At 41.1% G+C, this 13,272-nt stretch overlaps 1 long non-coding RNA gene across 2 annotated transcripts in view; it reads right to left on the bottom strand.

The window, feature by feature from the left end:
• LOC102410567 overlaps nt 1–12,870 on the bottom strand; it is a 126,880-nt gene extending 114,010 nt beyond the window's left edge. For both annotated transcript variants that reach the window (XR_328789.4, XR_006639925.1), the window contains exon 1: nt 11,928–12,870. This is a non-coding gene — a long non-coding RNA (uncharacterized LOC102410567). The remainder of the gene's footprint in view (nt 1–11,927) is intronic.
• Between the last annotated feature and the right edge of the window lie 402 nt (nt 12,871–13,272).

Below are 13,272 nucleotides of genomic sequence, written 5' to 3'. Positions count from 1 at the left end.
TGCAAATAAGATGCCTGGCACAGTGCCTGACACACTGCTGCTGTTTAGTCACTAAGTTGTGTCCAATTCTTTTGTGGCCCCATAGATTGTAGCCCGCCAGGCTCCCCTGTCCATAGGATTTCCCAGGCAAGAATACTGGAGTGAGTTGCCATTTCCTCCTCCAGGGTATCTTTCGCACCCAGGGATCAAACCCACATCTCCTGCTTGGCAGGCAGAATCTTTATCACTCAGCCACCTGGGAAGCCCATCTAACACACACTAGATCATAAATTTAGAGTATTCAATTATCAACAAATGGTAATTGCACTATTCAGTAGTATGCTGTTGCTGCTGCTGCTGCTAAGTCGCTTCAGTCATGTCTGACTCTGTGCGACCCCATAGACGGCCTCCCACCAGGCTCCCCTGTCCCTGGGATTCTCCAAGCAAGAACACTTGAGTGGGTTGCCATTTCCTTCTCCAATGCATGAAACTGAAAAGTGAAAGTGAAGTCAGCCAGTCGAGTCTGACTCTTAGCCACCCCATGGCCTGCAGCCTACCAAGCTCCTCTGTCCATGGGATTTTCCAGGCAAGAGTACTGGAGTGGGGTGCCATTGCCTTCTCTGATTCAGTAGTATGAGTCTAGGAAATATCTGGAGTGCCAAGAAATAAGCAACAGAGTTTCCTGTCTTGCCATGGGACCAGTTGGTTGAAGCTGTAGGTAGGTGGATTTTTCTCTGATTAAAGAAATAACTCTAATAGAACAAGAGAAAAAGCTGACTTGTGAAGTAGCAAGATTCCCAACACTGCAAACAGTCAAAAAGGACAAGATGAGCATCAACTGGAGAAACTACAAAACGACTTCCTATATTTTATATGAGTATATAAGTATATGAATTCCCTTACTGATCCAAACATCTATGAATTTCAGCTGAGCGCAGTACTAAGCACCTCCATAGTTTATAATATTAATGTACCACTGCCCTCTAGTGTGTAACCTAAGAAGATAAAATCATGGATACACACACAAAAAAGAAAAAAACTGCATAAGCATCATGCAAAATTATTTTTATTTGCAAAAGTTATCTCACTAATCATTGAGTAGAACCTTCTCATTTTCAGATGCAAAAGCTGAAGATAGAAAGCAAAATGATTAGCCCAAAATCTGCTGCAGAGCTTAAACTAAAACACTGGCCCGATCACTCTCTGGTCAGGGTTCCTCCCGTTACATCACATGCCTGGCATTGCAGGCCAGAGGCCGGTCTTCCCTGGAGAGCATCACTTATTGGAACCGAAAGTCCTTGGTTCTAGCTATCTAACAAGTTTCCCTTAGCACCACGAGCCCAGTGCGTCCTCAATCACAAGTTCAAACCGTTACGACTATTTTGCTGAAAAAACAATGGTTAATGAGGCCCTGTTGACAAGAGCGGTCCGTTATCAGCAAGCTAATGACCACTCAGGCCGCCACAGGGATGCCAGCCTACAATTAGGTCTGCAGTGATGTACACACAGAAAGGGACTCGAGTTATAATTAAACCTGATCCTTTGGTTCAATCGCTCATTAGGGAAGAAAAGAAAACAAAACACAGACCTCACAACAAGAAGGCCTAAAACTAATACTTTGGTCAAGGGATGAAATTCTAGGCCATTGATTCATTAGTCCATGTCCACCTACATCTCTGAGTGAGGACTTAAGCTTATATTCTTATTCAAAATATTTCGCAATGGAAGAGGGATTGTTTTAAATCTTTTGTTGCTGTTGTTCAGTCGCTCAGTCATGTCTGACTCTTTGTGACCCCGTGGACTGTATCCCACCAGGCTCCTCTGTCCATGGGATTCTCCAGGCAAGAACACTAGAGTGGGTTGCCATTCCTTCTCCAGGGGATCTTCCCGACCCAGGGATCATACCCATGTCTCCTGCTTGGCAGGCAGAGTCTTTACCACTGAACCACCTGGGAAGCCTGTTTTACATCTTTGTGATTTTAAAAATCATGGCACATCGGATGGTGGATGATCTTTTATTTTCTTCATTTTGCTTATGAGTACTTTTCAGTGGTTTTCACCATAAACTGTATCACTTGTGTAACTAACCATATTTAAAACATACTAGATCTTGGCAAGATATCATCAAGTGATGAAAATACCTATATATTAAATACCAGAACACATAAGAAAACAAATCTTTCATAATTAGGAGACAGGACACTCTGTTGAATGGCAATGTGATGTAAAAACACAGCCTGAGTTCTGGCTTCTGGAGACCAGAGTTTGCGCAATAGCTCTGCTAGTTAATGCCTTTGAGACTTTACACAGACATTTAAAATCTTTAAGGAGGATGATTGTGATTAAATGAAACATCTTAGGTAAAGATCCTAGCAGATGGCCCCAAAAAAGTGATTATTAACTGTGGGTTTCTTCCTCTTCCCCATATTCCCCTGTGTTACCATTTCTTTTTCCCCGTAATTCCAAGAATATGTCTAAATCTAAAAAGAAAGATGCCTCACTAAGACCTACCTACTTAAAGCCCTAGATTGCCAAGAAAAGTAGTAGGAAGAGGTGGACAAAGAGAGGTAGGTGTTAACTGCAAAGAAGAGGGAACAGCTTGCACTTGAGTTTTAACTCTCTGGAGTGTTGAGAGGTGAAGAAAAAGCAAGAGAGAGTGGAGTGAGTGAGATTACAAAAGACTCGTTCTCTCCATTTCTTCCCATTTAGTCCCCTTCCTTCCTTATTGCCTCTTTTGGATTTTCCCAGGGAAATAAATGATGAGGGACTTTCTTATCCCTGCCCATTTGCTCTGCATCTGCAACCTCTCTTTGCTCCTTAATAAGCCTGCCCCCTGTTCCTGGGCTTCTGAGTCAATTTCACCAGCCTCTGGAACAATGTGTCATAAATATTCTTTTCATTACATTTTACCTTCTCACACAGTCCTTCAATCTGTTCATCTCTACTAGTGTCTTATCCATCTGCCTAAAAGCATTCTTAGGTTTCCTCTATACTTAATATTCAATCCTGTAAGTTTTTTAATTGCCACATTCTCCTTTCTGGGTAACGGAAAGGAGAAGCACTGTGAAGAATACATAATTTTTTAAAAACTGGTTCCTATGCTCAAGGGGCTTATAATTCAGTTGAGACAACACTTCTACTTCACTAGAAACAGTGGTGATCAGTAAAAGGCAGTACATATTTAAGTCCTAAACTGTGTTGTGAGACTCTTGAGTTTCTATTGTTTGCAGGGTGCGGGAAGAGGAGTTCCCTGAGGTGGTATGGTTAGCCATGACTTGAAGGATGTATACAATCAGAATACTACACATGGCAATTACCCAATAAGTGTTTGTTATTTTGGTTCTGATTTGATTTGAAGTGAAATTTAAAATCAACTCTACTCCAATAAAAATTAATTAAAAAAAAAAAACACAACGAAACAGAGTGTTGCAAAACCCCATCTGATATCTAACATCTTTTTTGAAAACAAGTTGAACTTTACAGCAAAAGCTGGAAAACATAGCATGGATTGAAACCTTGATCTCAAAAGTCAGCAAACCTTTTCTATAAAGGACCAAGTAGTAAACAATTTCAGCTTTGTGAATTATATGACCTCTGCAGCTGCAGATGTTTGGTTGCTAAGTCATGTCCAACTCCGTGCAACTCCACGGACTGTAACCCACCAGGCTCCTCTGTCCATGAGGTTTTCCAGGCAAGAATACTGGAGTGGGTTGCCCTTTCTTTCTCCAGGGGATCTTCCCCAACCCAGGTATCAAACCTGAGTCTTCTGCTTGGCAGGCAGATTATTTACCATTGAGCCACATGGGAAGCGTATGGCCTCTGAAACAGCTCCTGAAGTCCACTGTTATAGCACTAAAGCGGCATGAATAATACGTGCACAGGTGAGCGTGCCTGTGTTCCAATAAAGCTTTATTTACAAAAACAAGTCACAGGCTGGACTGGCTCTGTTCTGCAGTTAGCTAATCCCTGGACTAGCTAGCTGCTCCTCCAGACTGCTAGAACTCTAGAATTCTTTGACTCTGAGGTTTGAACCTGGAGACCTATCTACCCAGAATCATACCCAAAATCGATAGGAACCTCAGATTTTTAGGAAGACTCCAAAAGCAAACAAGAGAAAAAAACAGCAATTTGATGGTGAGTAATGAACAGAGATGAACCAGTTTACAAGTTTTTGATCGAAGACTTGTAATTTAAACTCCTCCCAATACAATATGGCCTTCCAGACAGATTCAGAGAGTCCCGCGCTAAAAAGAAGAGACGTCTTAGCAGCCACAGGTAGGAGGTGAGCAGGTGATTAGTGAGTTTTGTATCCTTAGCTCTGGCTTGTTCCTCTGCGGTCAATTACACAGCTGGTTACAAGTGTGTGTTTGCACCTGTTCAAGCCTTTAAACATGCTGATCTCATATTAATTAAACAACTCCTTAGAAGCAGGTTAGAAAACAAATTAGACCCTGCCATCCTCTGCCCGTCCCAGGCGTCTCCTGGTGGCCCTTCATCTATTAGGGATCACAGGTAAGGAGCAGGGTTTCTTTGTAATTAGGGAGGGGCTCATTGTCCTCCATCAATTAATGCTGGCACCGCTTAGTGAAAACAGTTGTTGCTACACAACACAGATTAGTGACTAATTAATAAGGGCTGATTAGCTAAGCTCCCTCACAAGGTAGGACAGACAACAGCTCCCTTCCACATGGACCACGGATTGATTGATCAAAGCAGTGACATGAAGAGTCTAAAGCGAAAGACAGGCATGATAAGGATCCTCATCGTTCTAAACACCTTAGGAGACAGCTGTTCATCGCTAACCAGTACATCTACCAAACGGAGCATTTTCAAACCACTTGCATTATCGAGGCTCTCTGGCTTGGAATCAGTTAAAAAGGGAGGAAACTAAAACCCTGACAGATAAATGTGGGAGGTAAAAAAAATTGACTGTGTATATATAGGATACCCAGTATACTATAGAACATGAATCCTTACCCATTTCAACATCCCTATTGATATTTTTAAATGTTATTTTTATTAGGAGCATGGAAGAGTGGACTGAGATTTGGATAGTTTTATCAGTTACAGATCAACCAAAATGTTCATGTCCTATCTCAGCAGTTATTGTGGCAAGTCATAATTATCTGTCTATATATACATTACTCAGGCACACAAGCAAGACTTTGCTACTGAGAGTCAATACATTGATAAATTGCACACAAGGCACTTTCCTATATGAATCACTAAATAAATTACCATGATTAATCTTTCATTTTTGAAACTCTATGATGCTGAAAAGCAGATGGTTTGTAGCAGGTCTGTCATCCATTCTCTTCCTTTACCAGGGGGCCTCCCAGCAAATAAAAAGAGAAATATATATTCATTGACACCAACTATATACCAGCATTGTGCTGGGCACAGCAGCTTACTTTCTCTGGGGTAGACCTCACGCTGTGAAAGGTAACATAGGAAAAATGCAGACCTTCACGTGTATAGTTGCAAAGAGCAGCTGAACTTCAAGTACTCTAAACACAGACACTTAAAATTCTCTATTCCTTCGATCACTCAGGCTTCTATGTGGATTTTTTTTCTCTATCAGTTGTCATTATTATCCTTTAATTCTTCCTTTTCTTTCTTCATCTTTAATACCTTAGTCACATGCAGTTTTTCTTTTATTATTCTTTGCCTATCTGTTTGGGTTTTTTTTTTAATTTATAATATCCATATAAACATGGGTGTGAGGATACAGGTACACTAATACACTGCTAGAGGAGATGTGTGAAAAGGTGAAAGTGAAAGTTGCTCAGTTGTGTCCCACTCTTTGCAACCCCATGGAGAAGTCCACGGAATTCTCTAGGCCAGAATACTGGAGTGGGTAGCCTTTCCCTTCTCCAGGAGATCTTCCCAATGCAGGGATAGAACCCAGGTCTCCCTAGTGGAGAATAATTTGAAAATATGTTGAGCCAGCATTTCTATTCTTAGGAGCTTAGCCTTCAAAGGCAGTCCCATACAATGCAAAGTTTATAAGTAAAAAGGTGTCAACAGCACAAATTTCCTTCAATACCAATATGACTAAATAAATTACGGTTTATTTACACAAAGGAAAACTATACAGCCATTGAACACAATGATATATAAATAATGTGCTCATATAAAAAGATGCTCAAGAGATACAGCTAAGTAAAAAAGGAAATTGCAAAAGAATGTTATTTCACTGTAATACAAATAAGGATAGCAATTATGGCAACAATAACATAAAACATGATTATACATTCAAGAAAAAGAAAAGAAGGTATCAAAAAATCTCTCAAATGGCTGATCATGATCATCTCTGCAGAATGGTACTATTATAATAAGGACTTTCACTTTCTATGTTATTTATTAAATAAGTTAATGTTTGTAAATTATTAAAACAGATTAAACATAGTATTGTATCAGTTCAGTTCAGTCCCTCAGTCATGTCCAACTCTTTGCGACCCCATGAAGCGCAGCACGCCAGGCTTCCCAGTCCATCACCATCTCCCAGAGTTCACTCAAACTCATGTCCATCAAGTCGGTGATGCCATCCAGCCATCTCATCCTCTGTTGTCCCCTTCTCCTCCTGCCCCCAATCCCTCCCAGCATCAGAGTCTTTTCCAATGAGTCAACTCTTCGCATGAGCTGGCCAAAGTACTGGAGTTTCAGCTTTAGCATCATTCCTTCCAAAGAAATCCCAGGGCTGATCTCCTTCAGAATGGACTGGTTGGATCTCCTTGCAGTCCAAGGGACTCTCAAGAGTCTTCTCCAACACCACAGTTCAAAAGCATCAATTCTTCGGCACTCAGCCTCCTTCACAGTCCAACTCTCACATCCATACAGGACCACAGGAAAAACCATAGCCTTGACTAGATGGACCTTTGTTGGCAAAGTAATGTCTCTGCTTTTGAATATGCTATCTAGGTTGGTCATAACTTTTCTTCCAAGGAGTAAGCGTCTTTTAATTTCATGGCTGCAGTCACCATCCACAGTGATTTTAGAGCCCAGAAAAATAAAGTCTGACACTGTTTCCACTGTTTCCCCATCTATTTCCCATGAAGTGATGGGACCAGATGCCATGATCTTCGTTTTCTGAATGTTGAGCTTTAACCCAACTTTTTCACTCTCCTCTTTCACTTTCATCAATAGGCTTTTTAATATTGTATAGAGTTCATTAAATAAAACAAAAATAAAAATATATAATGTAGTATTATGCATGTTCAGTTCAATTCAGTTGCTCAATCAAGTGCGACTCTTTGTGACCCCATGGACTGCAGCACGTCAGGCCTCCCTGTCCCTCACCAACACCCAGAGCTTACTCAGACTCACATCCATTGAGTTGGTGATGCCATCCAACCATCTGATCCTCTGTTCCCCTTCTCTCAACCATCTGATCCCCTTCTCTCACTTTCAGTCTTTCCCAGAATCAGGGTCTTTTCAAATGAGTCAATTCTTCACATCAGGTGGCCAAAGTATTAGAGTTGCACCTTCAGCATCAGCCCTTCCAATGTATATTCAGGACTGATTTCCTTTAGGATGGACTGGTTGGCTCTCCTTGCAGTCCAAGGGACTCTCAAGAGTCTTCTCCAACACCACAGTTCAAAAGCATCAATTCTTCACCACTCAGCTTTCTTTATGGAAATTAAAAGACGCTTGCTCCTTGGAAGAAAAGCTATGACCAACCCAGACAGCATATTAAAAAGCAGAGACATTACATTGCCAACAAACGTCCATCCAGTCAAAGCTATGGTTTTCCCAGTAGTCATGCATGGATGTGAGAGTTGGACTATAAAGAAAGCTGAGCACCGAAGAATTGATGCTTTTGAACTGTGGTGTTGGAGAAGATTCTTGAGAGTCCCTTGGACTGCAAGGAGATCCAACCAGTCCATCCTAAAGGAAATCAGTCCTGAATATTCGTTGGAAGGGCTGAAGCTGAAACTCCGATACTTTGGCCACCTGATGCGAAGAGCTGATTCATTTGAAAAGACCCTGATGCTGGGAAAGATTGAAGGTGGTATGATAAGGGGATGACAGAGGATGAGATGGTTGGATGGCATCACTGACTCCATGGACATGAGTTTGAGTAAATTCTGGGAGTTGGTGATGGACAGGGAGGCCTGGTGTGCTGCAGTCCATGGGATCACAAAGAGTCGGACATGACCGAGCAACTGAATTGAAATGAACTGAACTGAAAAACTCACAGGCTAGTAAAGTAATGCTCAAAATTCTGCAAGCCAGGCTTCAGCAATATGTGAACCATGAACTTCCTGATGTTCAAGCTGGTTTTAGAAAAGGCAGAGGAACCAGAGATCAAATTGCCAACATCTGCTGGATCATGGAAAAAGCAAGAGAGTTCCAGAAAAACATCTATTTCTGCTTTATTGACTATGCCAAAGCCTTTGACTGTGTGGATCACAATAAACTGTGGACAATTCTGAAAGAGATGGGAATACCAGACCACCTGATCGGCCTCTTGAGAAATTTGTATGCAGGACAGGAAACAACAGTTAGAACTGGACATGGAACAACAGACTGGTTCCAAATAGTAAAAGGAGTTCGTCAAGGCTGTATATTGTCACCCTGTTTATTTAACTTATATGCAGAGTACCTCATGAGAAACGCTGGGCTGGAGGAAGCACAAGGTGGAGTCAAGATTGCCGAGAGAAATATCAATAACCTCAGATATGCAGATGACACCACCCTTATGGCAGAAAGTGAAGAGGAACTAAAAAGCCTCTTGAAGAAAGTGAAAGTGGAGAGTGAAAAAGTTGGCTTAAAGCTCAACATTCAGAAAACGAAGATCATGGCATCCGGTCCCATCACTTCATGGGAAATAGATGGGGAAACAGTGGAAACAGTGTCAGACTTTATTTTTCTGGGCTCCAAAATCACTACAGATGGTGACTGCAGCCATGAAATTAAAAGACGCTTACTCCTTGGAAGAAAAGTTATGACCAACCTAGATAGCATATTCAAAAGCAGAGACATTACTTTGCCAACAAAGGTTCGTCTAGTCAAGGCTATGGTTTTTCCTGTGGTCCTGTATGGATGTGAGAGTTGGACTGTGAAGGAGGCTGAGTGCCGAAGAATTGATGCTTTTGAGCTGTGGTGTTGGAGAAGACTCTTGAGAGTCCCTTGGACTGCAAGGAGATCCAACCAGTCCATTCTGAAGGAGATCAGCCCTGGGATTTCTTTGGAAGGAATGATGCTAAAGCTGAAACTCCAGTACTTTGGCCACCTCATAGGAAGAGTTGACTCATTGGAAAAGACTCTGATGCTGGGAGGGATTGGGGGCAGGAGGCGAAGGGGAGGACAGAGAATGAGATGGCTGGATGACATCACTGACTCGATGGACATGAGTCTCAGTGAACTCCGGGAGTTGGTGATGGACAGAGAGGCCTGGCGTGCTGCGATTCATGGGGTCGCAAAGAGTCAGACATGACTGAGCAACTGATCTGATCTGATATGAACTGAAAAACAAAATGAAAATGCAGAAGTTTCATTATTTCTCATATTTCTTTGAGGGAAAGACTGCCTCTTTTGTATGAACATTTTGAATCTTACTAGAAATCCAAAATTATTGTTTTCAGCTTTTCTTTACAAGAGAAACATCACCCAAGGGTTAAGAAGGCTTTGCACACCTATATCTTACCCAAGAAATGGTAGGATGCAGAGGAATGTTGTTAAAGTCCATTAATTTATTGTCCTGGGATGTTTGCCATTCTTCAGCTTAGGAGTCATTTTTGGCAGTAAGGCAAACACACTATCTTATTCTCAAACATTCTTTTATGAAAGGTAATCTTCTGTAGGCTAGAGACAAGGGCGGCTTGAGCTAAATAGATGACTGTGGACTTAAGAAAGGTGGACGGATTGTAGAACCATTTAGGATGTTAAAAATAGCAGGACTTATGTCTTGTTGCAATTCAGAAGTAATCCTGCAGCCCGTGGGAAGCACAGAGAATCTACCAAAATAATAATAACTGGACCATGGCTGTAGCTTTTGTGAAAGTAATAGGGAATCAGAAGAGGAGAAAAAGAGAAGGGGGACGGGGTGAAGAAGGAAAGAAGGAGCGTGCAGGGGTGAGGAGAGCAGTAAAAGGGGGAAGAGAGCAGAGGAGGAGAGAAGGGAGAGGGTGAGAAGGAGGAAGGGCATCTTCAGGCCAACACAACACTTCTAGAGGTGCTTTCTCCCTGCATACAGAGACCAAAAAATGCTTTAAGAGTACAAAATATCATTAAAAAAGAAAAAGAAAAATTGATGGCACCCATTAACTCAACCCAGAATAATGCAGCAAAATTCCTTGGGTTCATTGCTGAGGGCAAGCCAAGTTAAGGACATTTATTGGCACACCTACAACCAAAGAATTCTTTCTTTTCCTTCCAGGAAAAGAGAGAAAGAGAAACCAAGAAGTCAAGGGCAGAGAGCAGAAAGAAAAAGCTACTTGGCAGTTTGTAGGACAAATCCCAGGAGGTTTTCCTACTCATTTTCAAATTTAAGTGCCCTTGGTTAACAGAGTAAAACATGAACAGCAATGTCCACCAAGGAAAACATTCAGTAGAGCCCTAAGGAAGCCGGGACAGAAGTGGTGCCCGTCACCAAGCTTTCAGGTCTCACGAAGGCAACCGACTTGACTGAGAAGTTTCAGTACATGCTCTATTATCATGGGAATTTTACTAAGATTTTTTTAATTGTCAAAGCAAATGCTTTATAACATCTAAGGACCAACGGGCTGAAATTGCCTTTGGCAATGTTTCCCGAATTTTTAAAGCGTGAGAACTTCCTAAACATCAAAATACAGTTTTGTACATCTCCCATGAGTAAGAGTTCTGCTCTGAATGTCCATTTATTTAAAAATATTTGACACACTTTAAGAGAATGTTGCCAAATGCATAGATGGTACTCCATAAATATTACTGAATGAATGAAAACTAACAGCACATACACATACACATACACAGTTTTTCATCTGCAGACAGTGCTTGTGGGGATTGGCTCCTGATCTCCAGATGAGGCCATTTTCCTCGGAGTGGAAATTACAGGCCACCTTTGCCCATTTGTCTGTGTGTCAGAGCAAAACTAAAGCTATTATTCAAGAAGAGTCTTGATCATGCCTGGTCTCCACCCAATTACAAATGGAAACAGGGGAGCTTTCCATGTGGCATGTATCCTGCTGGGCTCCTCAACTTACACAAACTGCCAAACTTATACGTACTCCCCGCTTAGCTCTGAAGTGCATTGGTCTGCACTTGCCTAGCAACATGACTTACCTGTGCTTCAGCAATTACTGAAAGGATAATGTTGCATTCACTGACACTGAATTTTATCAAAACCTACTTGAGAGATTTAATTTATAAAGGACTGTCAGGCAGTCTCTGTTTTCCTATAGATATAAGATGTATGCTCAGATTGTTGATCCCACTTATAGGCAAAACCTGAAACAGTCAAACTCGTAGAAGCATGGAGTAGAATGATAGTCGCCAGAAGTTGGGAGCAGGGTTGGGGTGGGTGGAAATGGGGAGATGTTGGTCAAAGTGTGCAAAGTTTCAGTTACGTAAGATGAGTAATATCAGAGATCCAACGTATAGCATGATGACTAAAGTTAACAATATCATGTGTAGTTGAAATTTGCTGAAGTTAACAATACCAGATTATATAGTTGAAATTTGCTAAGACAGTAAGTAGATTTTATGTATTCTCACCACAAATACCCGCCCCCCCCAAAAAAAAGAGAAAGAGAAAAAAGATGAAGAAAATGATAACTGTGTATTAATACTATATGTATTAATTAGTTTCATTGTGGGGATCACTTCACAATGTATACATATATCAAAACATCAAGTTGTTCACCTTAAATATATATAATTCCTTTTTGTCAATTATACCTTAATAAAACATTTTTTAAAAAAAAGTCTATGCTCACATCAATGTATTTTGTCAAAATGCAGCTTACCTAATCTGGACACAGTGGTCTGCTTCCTTCCCACCAAAGAACTGCTTTCACCATACCGCATTTTACATTTACCCCGTTGACTCACATTATGGAAAGAAAAAAGTTACACATTAACTTTGAGGACATTGTTCGCTGCAGAAAATAGGGTTCTCTCTATCAGAGCCAAGGGAGCAGTTTATCTCAGTACCAGGAAAAGTTTTACTTCTCAGCAACGACTTTGTTTTCCTTAAAGATAGACGAGTAAAATTGTTATGAGTGATGGTTTTTTCCTACTATGTCCAGAAAACACACAGCCAATTACGTAAATTGAGCTACCCCCAGGAATTTCAAAGAAGTAATAGCACACATTTTGTGTGCTCACCTGTCCCTAGTTTTTCCTGTATTTTTACTAATTTTCTTCATTAGTTCGAATTTTCAAGGCTAGGCGCTAGAAGTGACAGAACAGGTGACTAGCTGAGTCATAGCTGAGAACAAGTCTCTACGGAGAGAACATCCTAAGTGCTCAGGTGGCCTTGTAGCCAGCCACTTCCACGAGGTACCTCCTGAAAGGGACCAGTTTAGCGCAAGCAGCACTGACATCCCCACCTCAACGTTCAACGCTGCTCCTCCTCCTGGTCCATGTAACAGGAAGACTGCAAGGAAGCTGGAGATCACCTTTTGAGAAAAAGCTACTTCCTCCTCCACTTAAAAAAAAAAAGAAAAAAGAAAGGGCTTGGTTCACCCAGGCCCAAGCCAAGGGAAGAGCTTGTGCTACCAAGAAAAAGCCCTTAAGTAGAGGATTCTCAGAGAGCATGAGTGCCAGGAAGAAGGTGAATGACAAGGAAGAGTCTAGATTTCTGCAAGAAGGACGGGGGTAGAATGATAAAGGAAGAGAGCTTGAACAGAATGTGAAATTTAAAAATGAACAGGAGTGACTCACCTAAATGTGATTGTTTTACCAGCCAGAGAGCTGTGGTTCGAATATTTAAATGACTCTGTCTTGGTAATAGGATTGGGGTGATTTGTTTTCCTTTGTGTTTGCCTGAATCATCCAAATTTTTATAACACATTTGTGATACATTATAGTAAAAAACAAAGTTCATTTTGAAAAAAGTAAACTCTTTAACATTAATACCTTCAGATGACATCACAAAATCATACAATCCCATGAGTCAGCCAGAGCTTCAGCAGCTACTAACACAAGTTATTACACAAGTAATGAAGTGAATTTGCACTACCAGATAATAAGACATGTGTTGACACTACAATAATGGAATATGGTACACATGCAAGAATTGATAGTGGAACCAAATACTCTAGAAATGGAATCTAATGCATACCTATCTAAAAAAGGCCTTGGTATATG

Source organism: Bubalus bubalis, chromosome 2, assembly GCF_019923935.1.
Source record: "Bubalus bubalis isolate 160015118507 breed Murrah chromosome 2, NDDB_SH_1, whole genome shotgun sequence".
NCBI lineage: Eukaryota > Metazoa > Chordata > Mammalia > Artiodactyla > Bovidae > Bubalus > Bubalus bubalis.
Note: the sequence above shows the minus strand (reverse complement) of the source record. Positions and strands in the feature narration are given on the sequence as shown.